This window comes from Dipodomys merriami, unplaced genomic scaffold (assembly GCF_024711535.1).
Source record: "Dipodomys merriami isolate MVZ:Mamm:240054 unplaced genomic scaffold, mDipMer1.0.p SCAF_285, whole genome shotgun sequence".
NCBI lineage: Eukaryota > Metazoa > Chordata > Mammalia > Rodentia > Heteromyidae > Dipodomys > Dipodomys merriami.
In genome coordinates this window covers 177,644-189,702 of record NW_027204326.1, presented here as the reverse complement: position 1 = coordinate 189,702, position 12,059 = coordinate 177,644, and the positions used below count along the sequence as shown (strand labels likewise).

At 47.7% G+C, this 12,059-nt stretch overlaps 1 protein-coding gene across 2 annotated transcripts in view; it reads right to left on the bottom strand.

Annotated features, from left to right (window-relative positions):
- LOC138838610 (E3 ubiquitin-protein ligase RNF144A) overlaps nt 1-12,059 on the bottom strand; it is a 109,593-nt gene that overhangs the window by 68,033 nt on the left and 29,501 nt on the right. Inside the window, exon 3 of one of the 2 annotated variants that reach the window (XM_070038002.1) lies at nt 10,775-10,834. The exons of the other annotated variant lie outside the window; for it this stretch is intronic. The gene's annotated coding sequence lies outside the window, so the exon portion shown is untranslated. The remainder of the gene's footprint in view (nt 1-10,774; nt 10,835-12,059) is intronic. 2 annotated transcript variants of the gene reach the window in all.

Here is a 12,059-nt window from a genome sequence, read left to right as displayed (position 1 = left end):
CCTGACTCCAAGCCTACCTGGAGCAATGTCTACCCACAATCCCCCGCACCACGGTGCCACCCACTGCCTATTCACTTCCTATGTGCTGCCCACAGCTCATTTCCCCTTAAATAGAGATAAAATGGGTTCAACATCCCTCATTCCCTCATCATTATTTACTGTGGTGCAAAATCTCCAGGGCAGAGGCTGCCATGGAAAGGCAGACTGTACCTGAAAATCTTTTTTTTTTTTTTTTTGGCATCTACTTGGACAGTCTAGTGCTTGAGATTTCTCCACTGACATCTGGTCTTTACCCCTGAACAAACCTCAGGGAGCAATGGTCCCAAGTTCTGGGAAGACGCGGCTATCATGCCAGCTCTGGGCTGTTGGGGCATCCTGTGGTTGTTTGTTATGAAGAAAACACAGAACAAGTGGAGGAGAATTTTAAAATAGGCCAAAGGCTGCATACAACTGCACTCACACAGCCACCAAACCACTACTGCATCTTACGACTAAACACACAGGGCAAGAAATCAGGCAAGCACAGCACCTGGGAGGCCAGAGATACAGCGATTCTTAACAAGGGAACAGCTCCAACAGTGAACATGTGATTTTTGCTATTTGCTGGCTTCTCCCTTTCTTCCTTCTTCCCTCCCTTCCTTTCTTTCCCTCTCCCTCCCTTCCTTCTTTCCTTTTGCTTTTTTCTTTCTTAAGTAATACTAAGCTTATAAAATCCATAGGCTTCTCAATGCTAAAGATGTCACTTTATCCATTCACCTTTCAAACCCACCATTGTAATTACAGCACTCCCTTCAAGAATCAACACACTCAAAGACCTGGAAAGGATGCACACAGGGGCCGATGGCCTGATTCTGGAGTATACGTGGCCTTCCAGTCGTTCATTAGCTGTAAGTCCTCATGGGAGGGCTGAAATGGCCATGGGTATCACATTAGGCTCCTTCAGGAAGTTGATTAAACACACGCACACGCGCGTGCGCGCGCACGCGCGCGCGCACACACACACACACACACACACACACACACAGAGTACATATAAAACTAAACAATCCAGCAGGGGAAATAATGAATACTTTGCTGGCTGATGAATTTATAAACAATCGCTGCTTTATTTACATGAGCTCTTCGACACCACAATTCAGCAGGATGCATGGGTTTACAGGTAAGGAAATGGACGTCAGAAGGCCAAGTAGTCATGCGAAATTTCACATATATTAGTAAATAGAGATCAGACCCTGTATTGCATACTATTTCTACAACAGGACACAATGCCTACGGAAGGGGACAGAGTTCTGGGCATCCCTAGAATGCCAGGAGCACTCAGAGCTGCTTCATGCTGGGCTTCAAGCAGTGGAGTGAGGTATGGTATGAGTGAGAAGATTTTATCGGAAGGGTCAGACAGCAGTGGAGCTTTATGGCAGTCTCAGCAAGAGCCTGGTCTCTCCTGTGACATGCCACTCTGGAAATACAATAGCCATTGCGTCCTTGTACAGATTTCATCTCTCCAAACCCACTACTGTCTCCAGAGGCAGGATCTTCTAAGGATCCCAAGAGTTCCACTCAGTGCCCTGAGCACAAAGGGTTCTCAGCTAAGTCTGTGCATCTGAAAATGGACTTTTACTGGATTTTAATCTCAAATATAACATAGCTCCACCCCTCAGAAAGGCACAGTCCTTCCTGGCTAGATCAGGGCTACACAAGACCTTTCCCATCATAACATCTGAGTACAATCAAGACCAAAGACGCAAGCTGAACAGAAACCAGATATCTATGGAGCAACAGACAGCCTCCTTGTGATGCAACAGGGAGTCCATGAGGATCCTGGGCCCCGCTCCTGTCTGGCTTTGGAAAGAAAACCATTTAGTACTTCTCTCCCTGTTGCAAAAGTTTCACATGCTCTTTTAAAACATAAAGGGAAAGAAAAGGCATAAAGAAAACAAATTGCAAATCCATGATCAAAGGAAGACACCCAAAAGACCCTTGGTTTTATTTCAAACACTAAAGCAGGGTTCTTAAGAGACTCTTCCCCATATGCAAGGTTGTATGCACATGTACACAAACATATTATCTAACACAGGGGAGGATTCTAAGACTGTAACTCCTTGGAGGAACTAACAGTTTAACAAAAATGAATAGCAGGAAGTAGGGATCTGTGTTGCTGGGAGGGGGAGGTAAGGGGAGAAGGGGGAGATGAATGGAGAGAGGAAGATGAGTGCATACTGTCCAACTATTCAATGGACTTTTGGGAAAATGGACCCAGGTAACTTGAGGGGAGGGGTGAGGGAAGGAGAAATGGGGAGACTAATGGAAGGGGTGGCACTGATCAAGATGCATTGTACTCAGGAACGGAGGTGTTGAACTGAAAACCCTTTGTATTTTTTTTGTCGGTCATGGGGCCTGAACTCTGAGCCTGGTTGCTGTCCTTCAGCTCTTTAGCTCAAGTGCTCTACCACTTGAGCCACAGCGCCACTTCCAGCTTTTTCTGCTTATGTGGTGCTGAGGAATTGAACCCAGGGCCTCATGCATGCAAGGCAAGCATGCTACCACTGAGCCATCTTCCCAGCCCACCTCTTTGTATTTTTAAGAGTTACAAACCTTAAAAAAAAAAAAAAGCTTTTCTTCAGTCCTAAATATGTGAGCATCCACACATACGTTTGGTCACACACACATACACACACACACACACACACGCATGCACACATGCGTGTGCGCACACATGCACACACATTTAGTTGGCATTAGGCTGACTGAACAATGACTTCATAGTCACTTCACAGCCAATGCTAAAGTCACCTGTGGACAGCACTTTCTCAGCCCTCCCTGCGTGCTGCGGAAGTAAACAAGCCACTTGTGAGTGAAGGTGGCCGAGGGGCAGGCTGCCATCCCCACAAGAGGGGACGTCTTCCCACATCACGCTGGGCGCCGCATCCACCACACCCTTTCAGATGTGCCTCAAGACCACCTGGCGCAGACACTTCCTTTCTGAGATGGGGAAATAAATGCTTCATCCAGGAGGAAGGAGCTGGAGTGCGCTGACTTCCACCATCGCCCCCTGCCCTGTAGCTCTCCCACGTGGTAACTGCTTTCTCCTGAAATTTCCAAGGGTAATTGGCGTTACACACTGTAGCCTTCACTGCCGCAAGTTCCCCAAGGCAGGGCCTTCTGAAGGTCAGATGCAAACTTCTGCTAGGCTGCCTTTTAGAAATAAGAAAAGGGAGGGTGATTCTAAGAGTTGATCTGGAAACTTCCAAGGGCTTGGCTCTGTTGTGGATTCCACTGCACAGAAAACAACTGGGTTGTACATCTTCCCTAGCCTACTTCGGGGGAAGGAAGAGGCTGCACATCTTCCCTAGTTTCCATTCAGTATTCCAAGGGCTTCGTGGCCATAAAACACACTCCCACCCTCTTGGGACAGGCTGCAGATTTCTAAAGAAAGCAAACTCTTCCAATCTCAGGATCTGGGTCTCTGGAAAACAACAGGAGAAAGCAGCATAGAAGACCAATGACCTCTGTGCAGGGCAGGTGTGGGTAATTCCCAGAGCCCACCCATGCACCTTGGCTAGCAATGTCCTGGGCAAACCGGGACACTTGGTGCTCTCCCTCTGCCGGTGCACCTGTAGACGGAGTCAGGAGAACCCTAGTTTTCTACCTCCCTCTCCACAATCCTGGGAAGTGCTGTATGTGCCTTTTATTTTGATCTACTTTCTGGTTCCCACCCTGGGTGTCCTCCTGGAAGAGCAGGCTGTGACTATGGCAAGGACTGGTGAGACACACCTGCGGTACGGATCGGAGCTCCCCAGAGTCCCAAAGGGGTGAGGACTTGAGTACCAGGTGCCAGTGTCACCTCAGGATCGGAAGCCCCATGCTCTCTGATGGATTGGCAGGGTGCTGGGGGTGGAGAGGTAGCGGGAGCACCCACATTCTCTTCTCCTAAAGGCAACAAGAAGGCATCAGAAGAGCATGCACAGCAAGTGTGACTTAGGAGCCTGGCCCCCGGTAGAATGTAGAAGGCGGAGCGGTATGCGAAGGCCTCCATGATGTGTGTGTGCACAGCGCACCCCAGCTGCGCATGAGCACACGGAACGTGAGACTCCAAGCCCTGGTCTGCTCCGGTCCCATCCTCTGCCTTCCCTGACAGGCTGTGGTGAAAACAGAAGTTTCTCAATGTGGGTGACATGCCTCTTCTCCAAGTGGGAGCCACAGAGGCAGGGGCTGAGTTGAAGGTAGCCCAGGGAGCGTACTGGGGGGTGGAAAATAACCGTCCCTTAGATGACTGTGTCAGGCGAACACACGCGTGCGTGCGCGCGCACACACACACACATGTACGCAGACCAAGGGGTCCCCCAGTAAGATACAACGTTGTGGGCAACCTGAAGCTAACCCACACATGGGGCCGCTCTTTAGTATTTCATAAATCCACACATCTCGCCATATGCGGAAGTGCTTTGCAGGAGCAGCTGCAGGTGTGATGGAAGGAGCCCCTCATGATGGAAGGCATCTTGAGAGCCGGAGCCCTTGGGGCTCCTGGGTTAATTCCATGAAACCCAGCAGAGCATGGAAGATGGCCACCAAGAACACTGCCAGGGCCTGAGGGTGAGCCGTGCTGGCGCTGCCCGCTGTGCATCGGCACCGGCGCTGGCCCTGTTCATGACAGCAGGCACAGACCCCCCTGGGAGCCAGAGGGAGATCAGGACACAGGAAAGTGGTGGTTCCGTGTCTTCTGCCCCAGCCCTGTGAGACATAATATTTGATTGGAGGGGAGAAAAATTCAAAAACTCTGCTACCCAAAAAAGCTGCTCTGGTAAAGACCCAAAGTAAATGTCTGAGCCACACTGGCTATTCAGAAAGGCCCAGCACAACCTGAAACACCAGGGTCCCCGCCCACAGTGGAGGACCTGGGTTCCTGTAAGCCAAGGAACCCACCTACCCACACCGCCACGATGCGGCTCTAAGGCCTACACCTGTGCCACTGGTCCACAGGAGAGTAGCACCAGGGCCACACTGCTGTCCATGCCAGCCCAGGCCACCGCCATCCTGGGCCCTCACTTCCTCATGCCAGCCCAGGCCACCGCCATCCTGGGCCCTCACTTCCTCATGCCAACCCAGGGCACCGGCATCTCCAGCAGCCCAGGGCACTGTGGTCCACACCAACCCAGGGACCCAGAGCCCATGACAGCCAGGGCCCTCCCCTCCTCATGCACGATCTGTACACCCGATGGTGGGACTGTGAAGGAGTGGCCAGCAGGGAACCTCTGGGAAATCAATTACGGTCACATGGACATTCCCAGAATAGTGGACGCAGGCTGTGGCCTGGCACCAAAGCAGCCACATCAAAGTTCCACACACTGGCCACTATGATTCAGAAAAAGCGGTTGCCACATACATGGCTGGTGGGGAGAGTCACAGCCCGGACCGAGCCGGGGTCCACCAAGAGCACCATCCAACTGTCAACAAATGCTCGGAGGACCACGAATCCCTAACCCTAGATCTCCAACCTTCTTTTGAAGGTTCCTAATAGACAACATGCTTTACTTTCCCTCCTAAACGAGGTGATAATAATCTAAGAGCAGAGAAAGGACACGTCGAAGGCTTGTCCTAGCTGCTGAGTTCTCTGGGTGGAACCTTATCATAATTCCTTTCTGTTCTCTGCCCTTCACAGCCCTTCCCTGGGAGCAGCAGCTGGGGTGGCATCCTCAGAGGGGACAGGCCCACCCAAGTTCGGTCATGACCGAGTTCCATGTTCAGGTGGAGGAAGAGGCCCTGTGGCTAAAGAAGACAGCCGCGTGCGTTTCCATCTGTCACCTTCAAGGCAACGTGACCCAAGTCCCTGGAATCCCATCCTGATGCCTCCTCCCTCTCCTTAGTCTATCATTTCCTAACTGGGTACAGCCAAGATCAGGCAGCCTCTGCTGCAGCCCCAGAATGGAAGCCGAGAGCCTAGATAGGGAGCTGCTAAAACAGGCAAATTTGGCTGGAGCGGTGGGCGGCAGGAGTGAGCGGTGGCCCGCGGCACCTAGGAGACAATACACAGTTCCAAAACTGGAAAGGGGGTGGGATAGGGGTGGGAGGAAGTGAGGACATTTCTTTTACTTAAAATAAAAGCAAAGAGGAGGCTTGCAGAATGGCTCAGGTGTTCTCCAGGGAGCCGAAGGCTTCCAAAGTCCACGTGCTCTGAGAGATTAACACAAGACCACGGCACGATCCAGCCCCACAAACACTCATGAAATCCAGCTCCGGGAAAAAGCATCTGAGCTATTAGAGAAAGGAGATGAACAACACAGCATGCTCACACCCCTGCCGATGCCACCCTTCTCCACAAAGTGTGGGTTCTCTGAGCCCAGGGACCACTGATGCCAAAGAGGGCATCAGGCAGACCAGTGTCCCTTAGAGCAACCAACTGTGTGCATGCATTCTTCCAAAGCCACGCTTTGCACACATTTAGGGAAATTTTGGATAATGTCATGGCTTCACTCAGAAAACATTTACTGAAAGCTTATGAAACTGCCAGTATTCTCAATGTTCAAGCAGATGCACAGCTAGAAAGCTCCATGGCCACACAGCAAGAACATCACTGAGAACAGGGCAGAGGGAGACAGGAGCACAAGGCAAAGGATAGGTCTTCTTGACCAGATGAGCTCTAGGTCCATGCTTCCTTTGGACCCATGGCAGAGTCCTCGCTTTGCAGGGTAGGCTAGGGGCAGACTCTCGACCTTCCCTTCCTCCAGTCTGGATGGGCTGTGTGACCAAGAACACTGCTTCATAGGTTCAGAAAAACCCCAAAGTCCTATAGACACGGAGGGAGTTTTCAACACAGGGTATCTTATAGTTTGTTCTTTAAAAATGGGTCTCCCATAGGAACATGTCTCAAGCAACAGAATTGCCTGCCCACTTAGCAACCACAGGGCCCTGAGTTCAAACTACAGTACCAGCCAAAAGAATAAGCTCTACCAAGTGGGTAGAACAACCAAGGAGACTGTGGCTGCAGGAGAATATAAACGTGAAGGCTCCCTGCTCATTTTCCTTAGCTCATGCACGGGTTAAAAGGCTCTCAGACCATGAGTGAAGGTACACTAGACATCTCCAACCTGTCCGCAGAAGTATAGTGGGTCCTAAGATAGAAGCAGGGCCCTGTCCCAGGATGTCTGTACAATAAACAGAATGTCTTTGAGATGGAGATCTGAGGTACACATGAAACAGACAGAACCTCAGTGTCTGAGATTCACAGACTGAAGACCCAAATGCAAGTCATGAAATCTGGGACCATCACCTAAGCCCCTGACAACGCATCATCATCACCCAGACTTGGGCTCTAAGATTGGCCCTGCCTTTCATAGGCTGTCATGGGATGAAGGGATGAAAGAAATGACCACTGGGAATGAAGTGCAAAAACATTACAATGGACAGATAAGACCTGGGGGTGGGGAGCTACAGGATTTCACTCTGGGCCCTGACTCTGAGTCTGTTGTGGTGCAGCTCCTGCAGGCTAGGGTTCTGAGAACACCAAAGAAGGCCTATCCTTGGGAAGTTCACTGGGAAATAAATGACTTTTACTGCACATCTCATCCCACAGAAGCAAGAAAGGAATTTACCAGTGGACAGCCTGGATACCTGAGTGTCAGACACAGTCCCCTGTGAATCAGCCCCCTTAACCTGTGGTCTGGGCTATTTTGGATCCCTCAAATAAGCTTTTAAAAGGTGAGGAGGGATCACCTTATTTTTAAAGGCCCCAGAGGGCTCACGGCCAGGTCGTCATGTTTTTATAACTTCTTCCATGGGTCGGGAGCTGTACGGATTTTGTACTCGCTGGGAATTTAACCCATACTTAAGTGTGCTGATTATAGCTGCAAACACACTCTAAGTTCCAGCGTGCGGTTGGCGAGGTGGACGGGGAAGCAGCTTTGGAAATTTACAGCCCAGAAATAGCATGCGGTCTGTCTGCTTGAGAAGAGCCAGTGCCACAGTGACACACCGTGAGAAGGCCCACAAACATAAGCCAGCAAAGAAAATGGGGTTTCTGTCCCCCTACGCTTCACTGGACACCAGACAGATTCTTCCAGTGCTAGAGACCTGGAAGGAGGCCAGCAGTGGGCTCTCAAGCTACGAATGCACACAGAGCTAGACTGGTATCGATAGGGTGCCCTCCAGCAAAATGCCCAGCCCTAGGGCTGAGTTGACAGGAAATAATTAAAAGGGGAAAGGGACCAAGCATTTCCTGACTGGCTTGTCTTGCATGGAGTAGCAGCTGTGCCTGATGGGCTGCGGGCAGCAGGAGCGCCTGGAAGAGGGTGTGAAGGTCTGGACTCTGCGGCTCCATCCACTGGCTGGTCTTACGGCTGATCCAGCTCCCAGTTCCTCCCCTAATGAAAGGGAGGTGTCAAGCGCAGAGTGTTGGTGGATCCTGGGCCCCTTAGCTTTCTGTTGGGAGCCAGAGCACGTAGGACCTGGTGGACATGAGCCACAGGGACCCCACGTGGGCTCTGAAGTTAGCAGGGAGCAGAGTCTGCTTTTTGACATCTTGTGACAGCAGGGTCACCCCACCACTATGCTCTAAACCGCTTTTGAAGACCCCCAGCACTAAATGATCTCTGTGATTTCCTTGAAGCCAAACTTCCTATGATCTGGCCCTTAGACATCCGTGGTGCTTTACAGTAAGACACGGAGAAGAAAGGAGCCCTCCATTTCACCCCGAAAGGGCAGTAGACACCTACTAGACTATGCCTGATAATGAAATCTTCATGTCTTCTAAACTGTTAAGTCACTGGGGGAAAAAAAAAAAGAAACAAAACAAAAACAGAACAAGGAAGTTTCATGGAAAAAATACATAGCTAAGTTCTAAGGGCCAAAGTCGTAGGTATCTTTGGAAATGCTATGACACATGTACAAAAAAAAAAAAGGGTAAAGAACACATAAAACCATGGAATCAATAGCTCTAGACACCACTTGGTAATGGCCTATTTTAATCTTCTCCATGACTGTATATGTGTGAAGACGCTTACTACTACAAAGTGATATCAGATCCATCCACCTTGCTCAACTTGGCCCAAACTGTCTTTCCCTACTCTACTCTGACATCATATCACTAATGAGCTGCAGAAGGGCCAGAAGAACCCTGCCCTAGTGAAGCTCCCAGGCTCTTTTATGCCCTGAATACTGGAGCAGGCTTTGAGCCAGGGAACATACACACACACCCCTTCAGTGGCATCAAAGACCATACTGGAGACACCTGTTTCCCTCTCAATCATGCACTAGGTTCTGAAGATCCTTCCCACTGGGACATAACTAATGTCCACTTGAAATAGACAGAACTAAAAAAAAGTAGTAACCTAACTTCTAAGCTTGTAGGTCAATTCAGAGTTTAAGTAAGGGTCTTACGTTTGGGGAAAACAAAGGAATTAAAGGAAAAAACATATGTTTTAATATATATTTATATATTATATATGTATATACATATAATACACATACTCACAAAAGTACAAAACAAATTTCAAATAACAGATACCAGCAGGCCAAGGATCCTAAGGTCAATGCAATTGACTTGGGTTTCTGTAGTGAAAGAATTGTTCACATTTTTTTTTTAATCTGAAAGATCGATCAGGGATTGCAGAAGAAAACATGGAAGGTTAAGGCCATGTGCTAGTGACTTATCCTATAATCTTAGCTACTCAGGAGACTGAGATATAAGAATCATGGTTTCAAGTCGGCTGGAGCAGACAAATCTAAGAGACTCTTTTCTCCAGTTAAACAGCAAAAAGCCAGAAGTAATGACTCTAGGGGTACAGCATTAACCTTGGGTGAAAAAGCCAAACAACAATGTAGGGCACTGAGTTCAAAGCCCCATCACCATCACGCAAAAACAAAGTTTAAAAATATAAAAAACTAAACAAGAATATACATCAACAAATCCATGAAATGCTGTTAGTGCAGTACTTACAAAAAAGTCATAATCCTAAATACTTATATTTTTAAAAAGAGGGCTAAACATTATTGAACAATTCCCAGCTTAAGAAAGTAAAGGGGGGGGGCTGGGAAGGTGGCTCAGTGGTAGAGCGCTTGCCTTGCATGCCTGAGGCCCTGGGTTCAATTCCTCAGCACCCCATAAGCAAAAAGAAAAAATCCGGAAGTGGCGCTGTAGCTCAAGTGGTAGAGCGCTAGCCTTGAGCTGAAGAGCTGAGGGACAGTGCCCAGGCCCAGAGTTCAGGCCCATGACCGGACCCAAAAAAAAAAAAAAAAAAGAAAAGAAAAAGAAAAAGAAAGTAAAGAGGCAATTGGAGATTAAATGCAAACAGAATGAAAGAAAACATGGTATAACCCCTGTTTTCACTGTATTTGATGTTGGTATAATTTGGGGAGGGGAAGGGAAAAAACAAATTGTTTAAATAAGGATACAGGTGGCCCCATTGCAACAATGAGATGTACAAGATACTGCGTCGGAAAACGAATTTTACAATTTAGGTGGGGGTGGGGGGTACTGTTGTGGAAATGGGAGGAAAGGGATGGTAGGGGAAAAACAAAGGAAGAGGCAACAATGCTTGATAAGAAATGTACTCATTGCCTTGCTCATGTAACTGTAACCCCTCTGTTCAGTATTTTCATAATAAAAAACTTATTTTAAAAAATGAAAGAAAAGGTCTTTTTTTTTTTTTGGTCGATCATGGGGCTTGAACTCTGGGCTTGGGCGCTGTCCCTCAGCTCTTCAGCTCAAGGTGAGCGCTCTACCACTTGAGCTACAGCGCCACTTCTGGTTTTCTGGTGGTTTTATTGGAGATAGGAGTCTCACCGTCTCTCCTGCCGAGGCTGGCTTTGAACCACAATCCTCAGATCTCAGCCTCCTGAGTAGCTAGGATAAAACATAAAACATATTTGTCAATAGATAGAACCAAGAGAGTAAAAAAATAATAATAATATGATACATACTCTCTGGTGGGTTGCTGGAGATAAAAGGAGAAATGGCCTGAACTATATTTGTAATAAAAAAGAGATGTCAAAGTATGAGTTACTTTTATGTTCACCTAACTTAAAAAATAGGGAAGTACGAATATTTTCCTAGAACTATAACTCAAGAAAACTGACTCCAGAAAATTAGAAGTTCAAAGAATCCTATAAGCTTCAGAACCAATACAGCAGCTAGAAACCTCATGATGAAATCTCAACTTTTGATTTTCAGCTGAGAATCACCAGTTCCAGGAACAAATTAATTCTCATTCTGCAGAAAGTCTTCTGGGAAATAGGTGGGGGAAATGAGAAACGGAGCAAAGACACACACAAACCCTAGGCCAAACTCTCTCATGAGTGAAGAAGGAAAAAATTTAAAACAAAATCAGAGCAAATAGGATCCAGATGTGTATCAGAAGTGCATTTAAACAAGCTGGGTTTGCCAAAGAGTACAAGAGAGCTCGGCACTGGAATCAGCAATCACTTATTCTATAACAGAAAGAGAAAAACGGTGGGAACTAGGCAATACCCTAACACTCGCGGAGCAAGCCTTTGATTCCTCTCTTCACATACTGACAAAAACAGAACTTCACAAAACAGCAGCACAGGGGATTGTTTTATCCAGCAAAGATATGTAGAAAAAAGTGACAATAAATATCACTTGTAATGAACTTAGATCATCCTTTATGAAAGTCAGGTGCAAGGAAAGAATATCTTATATGGCTTCCATCCAGCATAGCACTATAGGCCCCAGTGCAAACCAGAAAAAGCATGACAACTGATCAAAAAGGAACAAACAGGTTTTTATAATCCACAGGTAGGAGGATGTATAGGCACAGTATTCATTAGCTGGGCGCCAGTAGCTCATGTCTGTCATCCCTGCTACTCAGAAGGTTGAGAATAAGAAGATCACAGATGGAAGCCAGCCAGCACAGAAAAGTTCTCACGAGTCCATCTCCAATTTATCAACAAAAATCTGGGCTGCAAGCATGGCTCAAATGGTAGAGTGCCAAACAAGAAAGCAAGCTGAATGAGCACAGTGCCCTGAATTCAAACCCTGGCACTGGGGGAGAAAATACTAAAGATTTAGTAATAATACAAGAAGCTTTTTAAAAAGACATTTATATACT